Raw genomic sequence first — 13,727 nt, forward strand, 5'->3', positions numbered from 1 at the left:
TCGGTCAAATCTAGCAAAAACAAAAATGGATTGTACTCATCCAGGATAAAATACTGGAGAATATGCTTTAGATTTTAGACCTCCCGCACAATATATAGGAAGAAAATTTTTAAAGTATTTAATTCCAACAAATTGTTCTAGATACCAATTTTCCGTTGTTTTACACGTCTCCATTATAATATACTGGCTTATATCACTTCATAAGTAGCATTTCCAGCATAATACACAGGAAGCAACCAAAAATAAAAACTCTAGCTAATTATACTAGAATAGCATCAACAAAAATTATGAAATTTAACTTGTTATACATAAAAACACACCATAAAAAATATAAAGTCCAATCCAAATATCTTAATTTCAATAAATAAATCGCTTAAATTTAGCAAAATTTTTTTTTAAAAAAAATTGGATTGTACACATACAGTATAAACAATCGGAGATTATACTTTAAGATGATAGAGCTCCAACTTAATATACTGGAAGCAAAATTTTAAAGTATTTAATTCCATCAAATTGTTCTAGATACAAATTTTCCATTATTTTATAATTCTCTATTATAATATACTGGCTTATATCGCTTCATAAGTAGCGTTTCCAGCATAATACACTGTCACGACCCGGAATTTCCACCGCGGGGACCGTGATGGTGCCTAACATTTCATTTGCTAGGCAAGCCAACGTTAGAGAATCATTAAACCAATCCTTATTTCCATTCAGTAAATAACAATAATTAACTAAGATGAAATATAATAAGTGCGAAATAATATAAAAACTGTATTAATTACTACCACCCGGATTTGGAGTCACAATTCACGAGCATTCTAGAATTCACTACAAGTAATAGTCTAAAAGAAATACAACTGTCTGAATGAAAAAAACAGTAGAACAGAAAAGATAGACGAGGACTTCAAAGTCTGTGAACACCGGCAGTTCTACCTTGAGTCTCCGGATAGCGGTCCAATAGCAAAATCTCGATCAACCCCAGCCGGTACCAAAATCTGAACAGAAAGTGCAGAGTGCAATATTAGTACAACCGACCCCATGTACTGGTAAGTGTCGAGCCTAACCTCGACGAAGTAGTGACGAGGCTAAAGCAAGGCACCTACAAATCAACCTGTACAATTTAACAATGTATATTCAAATAACAGTAATGAAGAATTAGACAAGACATATTGGGAGGGGGAAACATGCTGGGGGAAATATGAGATAAAGAACTACAGCAGAATGATAACTGGAACAACCAACATATTATGAATCAACAGGAACACGAATACAGTAAAGGAAAAATGCACGGCATCACCCTTCGTGCTTTTACTCTCAATCTCACCATAAAATCAATAGAAACGGCACGACATCACCCTTCGTGCATTAACACTCATAATATGGTACGACATCACCCTTCGTGCATTAACACTCACAATATGACACGGCATCACCCTTCGTGCATTAACACTCACAATATGGCACGACATCACCCTTCGTGCATTAACACTCACAATATGGCACGACATCACCCTTCGTGCATTAACACTCATAATATGGCACGACATCACCTTTCGTGCATTAGCACTCACAATATGGCATGACATCACCCTTCGTGCATTAACACTCTCCCTTACTATAATGCAATGCATAAATAAGAACAGGGAGATAGAATAACAAGTATAAGCCTTACTTCAACATTTGGTTCCACAATATTAATCTCAACTTTGAAATAAATTCTCAATTATCACCAGAAAATCCGTAAACATGGTAAGAACGATCAATTTAACAACACTAATATAAACATGTAGCAATTAGGCATAGAAAAGAGATAATAGAAGGAAAATGGAAGAAACATGGAAAATAGGTAAATTGGCGGCGCATAAGTACTCGTCACCTCACATATACGCCGCTCACGTGAATTTCACATAGCAAATAGTCTAAGGTTCCTAATTTCCTCAAGTCAGGGTTAGACACAACACTTGCCTCACTCCGAAGGCCACTTAATTCTCAATCACAGCTTTTCCTTTGGAATTCACCTCCAAACCACTTGTATCTAGTAAAAAATGACTCAATAATATCAAATATTGCTAAAGGAATTAATTACATTGCATAAATCAAATTTTCCAAATCTTCCTCCAAAAAGTCGAAAACTCGACCTCGGACCCGCTTGGTCAAAACCCGAGGTTCAGACCAAAATCCATTTACCAATTCACCCCCGAGCCCGAATATGTAATTGGTCTTGGAATCCTACCTCAAATTGAGGTCTAAATCCCCAAATTTCCGAAATCCCTAGTTTCTACCCAAACCCCTAATCTACCATGAAAATGCTAGATTTTAGGTTGATAATTCATAAAAGGTTATGAGTAATTGAAAGAAAATAGTTTAGAATCACTCACCAACACTTTGGGGAAGAAAATGACTCTTAAAAATCGCCTCTACCCGTTTGTTTCTTGCAAAATGTTGAAGAAATGGCTTAAATCCGTGTTTGACTCTGTTTTAAGTACTGGGCGACAGTGTGAATCGCGTTCGCGAGGCCACTGTCACGTTCGCGAGACATTTCTCGCGTTCGTGATGAAGGAAAGGCTGACTCCCCCCCAAGTTCCTAACACTACGCATTCACGATGAGCTTGTCGCGTTCGCGAAGGGTAATGCCCTCATCGCTTCGTGTTCGTGACCAAGCCTTTGCGTTCGCGAAGAAGAAAATTTTGGCCTCATCAGTTTACTCTTCGCGTTCGCGAGAGGACCTTCGCGAACGCGAAGAAGGACATGCCAGAACACCAGAATCTGCAGAAAACCAGATTTTCCAAAGTCCAAAACATCCTATGGCTTATCCGAAACTCACCCGAGCCCTCGGGGCTCCAAACCAAACATGCACACAAGTCTAAAAACATAATACGAACTTGTTCGCGCTATCAAATCACCAAAATAACAGCTAGAACTACGAATTTAGCACCAAATCAAATGAAATTCTCAAGAATACTTTAAAATTTCTATCTTCTCAATTGGACGTCCGAATCACGTCAAATCAACCCCGTTTCTCACCAAACTTCACAGACAAGTCTTAAATATCATAATGAACCTGTATCGGGATCCGGAACCAAGATACGGACCCGATACTCACAATGCCAAACATCAATCAATTCTTAGAAATAATTAATTTTCAGACTATTAATTTTCATCAAAATTTCATAACTTGAGCTAGGGACCTCCGAATTCGATTCCGGGCATATGCCTCGGTCCCATAATTCGATACGGACCTACCGGGACCATCAAAACATAGATCCGGGCCCGTTTACCAAATATCTTGACCGAAGTCAACTAAAATCAACTTTTAAGGCAAAAAATCTTATTTTCCTTAGTTTTCAACATAAAAGCTTTCCGGAAACATGCTCGGACTGCGCACGCAAATCGATGAGGGTAAAAATGAGATTTTAAGGCTTAAGAGTGCAGATTCGAGTTCTAAAACATAAGATGACCTTTTGGGTCATCATATTCTCCAACTCTAAAACAACCGTTCGTCCTCGAACGGACATAGAAAAGTACCTAGGCTGGTGAAAATGTGGCGATATCTACTTCGCATATCGGAATCAGACTCCCAAGTAGCTGCCTCAACAGGCTGACCTCTCCACTGCACTCGAACTGAAGGGTAACTCTTTGATCTCAACTGGCAAACTTGCCGGGCTAGAATAGCCACCGGCTCCTCCTCGTAAGTCAAATCCTTGTCCAACTGGACAGAGCTGAAATCTACTACATGGGACGGATCGCCGTGATACTTTAGAAGCATGGACACATGGAATACCGGATGAAAATCTGCTAAACTAGGTGGCAACGTAAGCCTGTAAGCCACCTCTCCCACTCTCTCCAGAATCTCAAAAGGTCTGATATACCTAGGTCTCAACTTGCCCTTCTTCTCGAACCTCATTACACCCTTCATGGGTGATACCGAAGCAACACTCTCTCCCCTACCATGAATGCAACATCACGAACTCTACCGTCGGCATAACTCTTCTGCCTGGACTGAGTTGTGCGAAGTCGATCTTGAATAATCTTGACCTTATCCAAGGCATCCTGTACTAAGTCTGTGCCCAATAACCGAGCCTCTCCCGGCTCGAACCACCCAACTGGCGACCAACACCGCCTACCATATAGTGCCTCATAGGGAGCCATCTGAATGCTCGACTGGTAGCTGTTGTTGTAGGCGAACTCTGTAAGGGGCAAGAATTGATCCCACAATCCTCCGAAGTCTATAACACAAGCGCGGAGCATATCCTCCAAGATCTGAATAGTGCGCTCGGACTATCCGTCCGTCTGAGGATGGAATGATGTGCTCAACTCAACCCGCGTACCCAACTCACGCTATACTGCTCTCTAGAAGTGCGAAGTGAATTGCGTACCTCGATCAGAACTTATAGACACGGGCACACCGTGAAGACGGACGATCTCCTGAATGTAAATCTCTGTCAACTGCTCTGAGGAATAGGTAACTGCCACAGGAATGAAATACGCTGACTTAGTCAGCCTGTCCACAATGACCCAAACGGCATCAAACTTCCTGTGAGTCCATGGGAGTCCAACAACAAAATCCATAATGATACGCACTTCCACTCAGGAATCTCTAACCTCTGAAGTAAACCACCAGGTCTCTGATGTTCGTACTTTACTTGCTGATAATTTAGACACCGAGCTACATATGCAACTATGTCTTTCTTCATCCTCCTCCACCAATAATGCTGCCGCAAGTCCTGATACATCTTGGCGGCGCCCGGATGAATAGAATACCGGGAACTGTGGGCCTCCTCAAGAATCAACTCATGAAGTCCATCTACATTAGGCACACAAATACGGCCCTGCATCCTCAAAACTCTGTCATCTCCAACAGTAACCTACTTGGCACCACCGTGCCGCACTATGTCTCTAAGGACAAATAAGTGAGGATCGTTATCCTGCCGATCTCTGATGCACTCAAACAAAAATAACCGAGCAACTGTACAAGCTAGAACACGGCTGGGCTCATAAATATCCAACCTCACGAACTGGTTGGCCAAGGCTTAAACATCCAATGCAAACGGCCTCTCACCAATTGGAATATATGCAAGGCTACCCATATTAGCTGATTTTCTACTCAAAGCATCGGCCACCACATTAGCCTTCCCGATGATCCGTGAATACCTCACATGGCACGCCGTAAAGATAGTGCCTCCAAATCTTCAGTGCGTGAACAATGGCCGCCATCTCTAGATCATGAACAGGGTAATTCTTCGCGTGAACCTTCAGCAGCCGCGAAGCATATGCAATAACATTTCCACCCTGCATCAATACCTCACCCAAACCAATACGGGATGAGTCACAATATACTGTATAAGATCCTGAACCTGTGGGTAACACAAATACCGGTGCTGTAGTCAAAGCTGTCTTGAGCTTCTGGAAGCTCGCCTCACACTCGTCTGACCACCTGAACGGGGCACCCTTCTGGGTCAACCTGGTCAACGAGGCTGCTATGGATGAAAACCCCTCCACAAACCGATGGTAATAACCTGCCAATCCTAAGAAATTACAGATCTCTGTAGCTGGTGTGGGTCTAGGCCAGTTCTGAACTGCCTCAATCTTCTTAGGATCCACCTGAATAACCTCTGCTGATATAACGTGACCCAAGAAAGCAACTAAACTCATTCCAAAACTCGCATTTTGAGAACTTAGCATATAACTGGCTATCTCTCAGAGTCCGAAGAACGATCCGAAGGTGCTGCTCATGCTCCTCTCGGCTATTGGAGTAAACCAAGATATCATCAATAAACACAATCATAAAGGAATCCAAATAGGGCTTGAACACTCGGTTCATCAAATCCATGAATGCTACTGGGGCATTAGTCAACCCAAATGACGTCACTAGAAACTCATAATGCCCATACCGAGTCCGAAAAGCTATCTTAGGAACATTGGATGCCCTAATCCTCGGCTGATGGCAGTCAGATCTCAAATCATTCTTTGAAAACACCTTGGCACCTTGAAGCTGATCAAATAAATCATCAATCCTCGGCAATAGATACTTGTTCTTGATGGTGACTTTGTTTAACTGCCGATAATATATACACATCCTCATTGATCCATCTTTCTTCTTTACAAACAACACAGGTGCACCCCAGGGTGACACACTAGGTCTAATGAAGCCCTTATCAAGAAAATCTTGCAACTGTTCCTTCAATTCTTTCAACTCTGGCGGGGTCATGTGGTATGGCGGAATGGAAATGAGATGAGTGTTCGGAGCCAAGTCAATGCAGAAATCAATATCCCTATCGGGTGGCATCCCCGACAGGTCTGCAGGAAATATCTCTGGAAACTCACGAACAACCGACACTGAATCCATGGAAGGAACCTCCGTACTAGAATTGCGGACATAAGCAAATAACCTAGACACATTTCTCCGCCATATACCGAGCCTTCACATAATATATAACCCTACTGGTAGAATGGCCAAGAGTCCCTCTCCACTCTAATTTAGGCAACCCCTTCAAGGCTAAGGTCACCGTCTTGGCGTGACAATCTAATATAGCATGATAAGGTGACAGCCAATCCATACTCAGTATGACATCAAAATCAACCATGTCAAGAAGTAGAAGATATACATGAGTCTCAAGACTCCCAATGGTGACCACACATGAACGATAAATATGATCTACAACAATAGTATCTCCCACCGGTGTGGACACATACACAGGACCACTCAAAGAATCACGGGGCACAACCAAATATGAAGCAAAATAGGATGATACATAGGAGTAAGTAGACCCCGGATCAAATATAACTGAAGCATCTCTACTGCAAAACTGAAACAGTACCTGTGATAACAACGTCAGATGACTCAGCCTTAGGCCTGGCTGGGAAAGCATAACACCGGGGCTGGGCCCCACCACCCTGAACTACGTCCCTGGGACGACCTCTAACTGGGTGGTCTCCACCTCTATATGCCTGACCTCCACCTCTAACAGTCTAACCTCTACCTCTGGCTGCCTGACCCCTGTCTCTGGCTGGCTGAGCAGGTGCTGCAGCAACTGGTGCCGGAACCATTGCATGAGAACTTTGATGATGTGAGCTGCCCGTTACCCAAGGGCAAAATCTAGCAATGTGCCTCGGATAACCACAAGTATAACATAACCTCGGCTCTTGTGACTGCTGACCCTGAAACTGACCCTGTCGACCTGAGTAACCACCCTGATAACTCTGGAGTGGAGGTGCACTAATAGGAGCTGGTGGTGTACTGTAGGCTAGCTGTTCGGGATAATGCATCTGAGGGTGCACAGGTATGGGTGTACATAATATCATCATGCCACTGAGGAGGATGGTCTCTACCAAAAGTACCCCTGCCTCTAGATGAGGCACCGCTGAACTCACCGGAATAACAAGGTTTCTTGTCAGACCCCTGACCTCCTTGAGTAAGAACCATCTCGACTCGTCTGGCGACATTAGCAGCCGCCTGGAAATAAATCTCACTCCCAGTCTCCTTAGCCATCTACAATCTGATAGGCTGAGCAAGTCCGTCAATAAACCTCCTCACCCTCTCTCTCTCTCTCGGTGGGAAGCAGAAGAATGGCATGATGGGCCAAATCCACAAAATAGGTCTCATACTGAGTAACAGTCATACTGCCCTACTGCAGACGCTCAAACTGACGGCGATGCTCCTCTCTCAATGTGATAGGCAGAAAATTCTCTATGAAGAGCTGAGAGAATTGGTCCCAAGTAAGAGCAAGCGACCCAACTGGTCTGGTCAACAAATATTCTCTCCACCATTTCTTGGCGGAACTAGTCATCTGAAATGCAGAAAAATCGACCCCATTGGTCTCCACTATACCCATATTCCGTAGAACCTCGTGACAACTGTCAAGATACTCCTGAGGATCCTCTGAAGGAGCACCACTGAAGTGAATTGGGAAGAGCTTGGTAAACCTTTCCAACCTCCACAAAGCCTCAGAAGACATAGCTAACCCATCACCGGTCTGTGGTGCAACAACCGACTAAACTACTCCGACTGGATGAGCTGCTGGAGCCTGATACTGGGGAGTTATCTGCTCCGGAGTGGGAGTAGTGGGAGTCTGGGCCCCTCCTCCAGCCTGAGAGACTGCTGGTGCCATGGGAAATGTGCCAGTCTGGGCCACACTCTCCATAAGGCCCACCAAACGGACCAAAGCTTCCTGAAGTATTGGGGTGGCAATAAACCCCTCCGGAACCTGAGCTGGTCCGGCAGGAATAGTCTGAGCTGGAATCTCCTCATCAAGATCTATCTGAGGCTCCACTGCTGGGGCTATTGCTCTGGCTCTGGGTTGAGCCCTGCCCCTACCTCGACCTCTGGCACGGCCTCAGCCTCGAGCTCTGCCCCTCATAGGAGTTGCCACTGGAGGCTCTGGCTGCTGCTCAGCTGAGGAGACGGTCCATGTTCTCGCCATCTGCGAGAGAATAAGAGTAGAAGAGTTCAATCAGTATTGAGGAAACAACATCGCACGACAGGGGATAATAGAAGTGAAATTTGTTCCTAATTTCATAGCCTCTAGAAGATAAGCACAGATGTCTCTGTACCGATCCTCCATACTCTACTAAGCTTGCTCGTGAATCGTGAGACCTAGGCAACCTAGTGCTCTGATACCAACTTGTCACGACCCGGAATTCCCACCGTCGGGACCGTGATGGCGCCTAACATTTCACTTGCTAGGCAAGCCAACGTTAGAGAATCATTAAACCAATCCTTATTTTCATTCAGTAAATAACAATAATTAACTAAGATGAAATATAATAAGTGCGGAATAATATAAAAATTGTATTAATTACTACCACCCGGATCTGGAGTCACAATTCAAGAGCATTCTAGAATTCACTACAAGTAATAGTCTAAAAGAAATACAACTGTTTGAATGAAAGAAACAGTAGAACAGAAAAGATAGACAGGGACTTCAAGGTCTGTGAACGCTGACAGATCTACCTTGAGTCTCTGGATAGCGGTCCAATAGCAAAATCTCGATCAACCCGAGCCGGTACCAAAATCTGCACAGAAAGTGCAAAGTGCAGTATCAGTATAACCGACCCTGTGTACTGGTAAGTATCGAGCCTAACTTCGACGAAGTAGTGACGAGCCTAAGGCAAGGCACCTACAAATAAACCTGTACAATTTAACAATGTATATACAAATAACAGTAATGAAGAATTAGACAAGAGATATCGGGAGGGGAAAACATGCTGGGGGAAATATGAGATAAAGAACTACAGCAGAATGACAACTGGAACAACCAACATATTATGAATCAACAGGAACACGAATACAGTAAAGGAAAAATGCACGGCATCACCCTTCGTGCTTTTACTCTCAATCACACCATAAAATCAATAGAAACGGCACGACATCACCCTGCATGCATTAACACTCATAATATGGCACGACATCACCATTTGTGCATTAACACTCACAATATGGCACAACATCACCCTTCATGCATTAACACTCATAATATGGCACGGCATCACTCTTCATGCATTAACACTCACAATATGGCATGACATCACCCTTCGTGCATTAACACTCATAATATGGCACGACATCACCCTTCGTGCATTAGTACTCACAATATGACACAGCATCACCCTTCGTGCATTAACACTCTCCCTTACCATAATACAATGCATAAATAACAACAGGGAGATAGAATAACAAGTACAAGCCTTACTTCAACATTTGGTTCTACAATATTAATCTCAACTTTGAAATAAATTCTCAGTTTACTCTTCACGTTCACGAGAGGACCTTCGCGAACGCGAAGAAGGACATGCCAGAACACCAGAATCAGCAGAAAATCAGATTTTCCAAAGTCCAAAAAATCCCGTGGTCTATCCGAAACTCACCCGAGCCATCGGGGCTCCAAACCAAACATGCACACAAGTCTAAAAAATCATACGAACTTGCTCGCGCGATCAAATCGCCAAAATAACACCTAGAACTACGAATTTAGTACCAAATCAAATGAAATTCTCAAGAACACTTTAAAATTCCTATCTTCTCAACTGGACGTCCGAATCACGTCAAATCAACTCCGTTTCTCACCAAATTTCACAGACAAGTCTTAAATATCATAATGAACTTGTACCGGGATCCAGAACCAAGATATGGACCCGGTACTCACAATGCCAAACATCAATCAATTCTTAGAAATAATTAATTTTTAGACTATTAAGTTTTATCAAAAATTCATAACTTGAGCTAGGGACCTCCGAATTCGATTCCGGGCATACACCCAGGTCCCATAATTCGATACGGACCCACCGGGACAGTCAAAAGATGGATCCCGGGCCATTTACCAAAAATGTTGACCGAAGTCAACTAAAATCAACTTTTAAGGAAAAATTCTTATTTTCCTTAGTTTTTAACATAAAAGCTTTCCGGAAACATGCCCGGATTGCGCACGCAAATCGAGGAGGATAAAATGAGATTTTTAAGGCTTAAGAGCGCAGATTCGAGTTTTATAACATAAGATGACCTTTTGGGTCATCACATACATAGGAAACAACAAAAAATAAAAACTTCAGCTAATTGTACTAGAATAACATCAACATAAATTATGAAATTTAACTTGTTATACAGAAAAACACACCATAAAAAATATAAACTCCAATCCATATATCTTTCACGACCCAAAATCTCACCACAAGCGTCGTGATGGCAGTTAGTCTCTAAGACTAAGTAAGCCGATTTTAATTACAATTCAAGCTATTTTTTTTAAACAAACAATGGAAATAATTATAACACCTTACCAAGACTGGTAATACTGAGTCACAAACTCTAACTGAATACATGAAATGATCTCAAGGATCGAATACTCAATACTGTTTGATTAATAATTAACAATACAATAAAAATGGAAAGACTCCAAGGGACTGCGATGACCAAGCAGCTCTACCTTGAATCCTTGCGATCACACTCTAACTTTATCCGAGTCCGATATCTCCAATACCTAGCTCTGCATAAAAATGTACAGAAGTGTAGTATGAATACACCACAGTCAGTACCCAGTAAGTATCAAGACTAACCTCAGTAGAGTAGTGACGAGTACAGTCAAGACACTCACTAGTCTAATAACTTGTGTAATATAGCATACAAAAATAATAGAAAACAAATAACAATGATGGCAATAATAATCAACCAGTAATATAAATAGCAGGGCGGCAAGAACAACATAAATATTGCTCAACAAATAATGAATACAAGTACAACCAATTAATCAAGTCCTTCAAATATAATTATTTCACCTATAAATCTTTCAAATAATAATTCTTTCAAATAAAATTTTGGAATATAATCCCTTCAAATAAAAGTCACCTTGTGACACCTCATTTCATATTCATAAAAATATGGGTCTCAGACCACTTTCATCTGTTAAACTACCGATTTGGAAAATGACATAGTTTGAGTGAAGAAAATGACATTTGCACTTAAATTAAAGCATCAAATAAACTACCGATTTGGATGTAATACTTATTAATTTAAAACATAATAGAAATATTTCTTTTATTTAAAATAATTCAGTCATCAAAAATCAGTAAAAACCAAAAATATAAATCTTCAGAGTCTCATACTAAAAAGTCAAAGCCAACACAATATAACAAGGAGCACAAAACACATAATAATAAAGTCAATTAGTACATCACTAAAGAAGACAAGAATTTACATATCACGGAAAAACAAAATAACCAAAGGCAAGTGCATCCATAGAAAAAAATCAACAAAAGGGAACTCACGAGATACCGCCTCGTAGTTCTAAAAGTTAATATGCAAGACAGGAGGATCTCCCGAGGTACCGTCTCGTAGTCCCAAAAGTTAATATGCAAGGCAAGGGGATCTCCCGGAATACTATTCCGTAGTCCCAAAGTAAATATGCAGGGAAGGGGGATCTCCCGGAATACCGTTCCGTAGTCCTAAAGTAAATATGCAGGGGGGACCTCCCGGGATACCGTTCCGTAGTCCCAAAGTAAATATGATTTCAACAACTACACATCAAGTGCTCACATATCACAAATGGCTCATCAAGTGCTCAAATATTACAACATATCACAAATTTCAACAATATATTATATTGTTTTCCACAATAAGAAGCCCACGGCTCGGCCACAATGAGCACAACATCTTAATAAAATGTTCGAGAGTGAACAACTCAACCGAATAATATTTTACAATTTGGAACTTTGCCTCAATATGATTCACAGCCTTTATAATTCAAATTTTTGGTAATTAAATAACGCCTCAATTTAAACATATTTCATGAACTATTTGCAGATGGAAAGTCCATAATAAAATTATCTCCAGGAAATAACAACTCAACAAAAATACAGGATTCACATAAAAATCAAAGTGGCAATCACACCAAATTATCATATAAAAACAAATCCAACAAATAAGGAATGAGGCATTTCAAATCAAGGATTTACTAATTTCCAACAATTTTCTAATTTAATACATACGAGCGTCTACGAATTTCAACCAATGTAATTTGCACATATAAACCAAGTACGTACTCGTCACCTCGCGTACATGGTTTTCAGTTACACAATTTTCATATAAGACTCAATGCCTAAGGGGTAATTCCCCCACTCAAGGTTAGGCAAGATACTTACCTTTTTGAAGTTATGCCGATATTCCAAAAGCGCCTTCTTGCTTGAATTGACCTCCGGACAGCTCAAATATAACCAAACTAATTGTATAACTTCATCAGAATTCATCGGAAACAATTTTGGATAATAAGACGTCGACTTAAAACTTTATTCTAAAAAGCCAACAAAAGTCAACAAGGGGCCCGCCTCTCGAAACCCTATAGAATTTTCACGAAATCCGAACATTCATTCTGATACGAGACCAAACATACTAATTTCACTCAAATCCGACCCCGAATCAGTATTCAAATCCCAAAAATATATTTTATGAAATTTCTATAATTTCCCCCAAATTTCCATCTCAAAATACTGATTAAATGATGATCACAACGGTACCCAATAAGTATCTGTCACGGCCCCAAATTTCCTCCATAGGAGGTCGTGATGGCACCTAGTCTCTAAGACTAGGTAAGCCTATCAATGCGGAATAATAGATATCTGAAATAAATAAACTACAATTCAAATAATTATAACTCCCAAAACCTAGTTGAAATAAGCCACAAGCTTCTAGGAATTTTTCCTCAATGTCTCTATATATGAAGGTTTTAAAAAAATAAAGAAGCAACCTGATAATGATAGAAGGGGACTCCAGAGTCTGTGGACGCTGGTAGATATACCTCGAAGTCTCCGTACACCGGTAACTCACTGATGTCTGGGCTGGTAAGATATACCTGGATCTGCACAAAAAGATGTGCAGAAGCGTAGTATGAGTACACCACAGCGGTACCCAGTAAGTGCCAAGCCTAACCTCGGTAGAGTAGTGACGAGGTCATGTCAGGCCCTACTGGAAAATAAATAATGGCAATGACAATGGAAATGAATCAAGTAGTATGTCACCATTTAATTACATCAAATAATGGCAATTAATACCTTGTGGAAACAAAACAGAATTCTCTTCAACTTTAAGAAAATCACAACAATAATCAAAGGCAACTGTGGCCATAAATCAATATCAATAAGGGCACTCCCGAGGTACCGCCTCGTAGTCCCAAAATTATAAATAAATTCACAATATCTCATTTCCTTATACCACCGCGGGAACCTTCAGAATTTATTTTAAA

The sequence above is a fragment of the Nicotiana tabacum genome, chromosome 2 (assembly GCF_000715075.1).
Source record: "Nicotiana tabacum cultivar K326 chromosome 2, ASM71507v2, whole genome shotgun sequence".
Lineage (NCBI taxonomy): Eukaryota > Viridiplantae > Streptophyta > Magnoliopsida > Solanales > Solanaceae > Nicotiana > Nicotiana tabacum.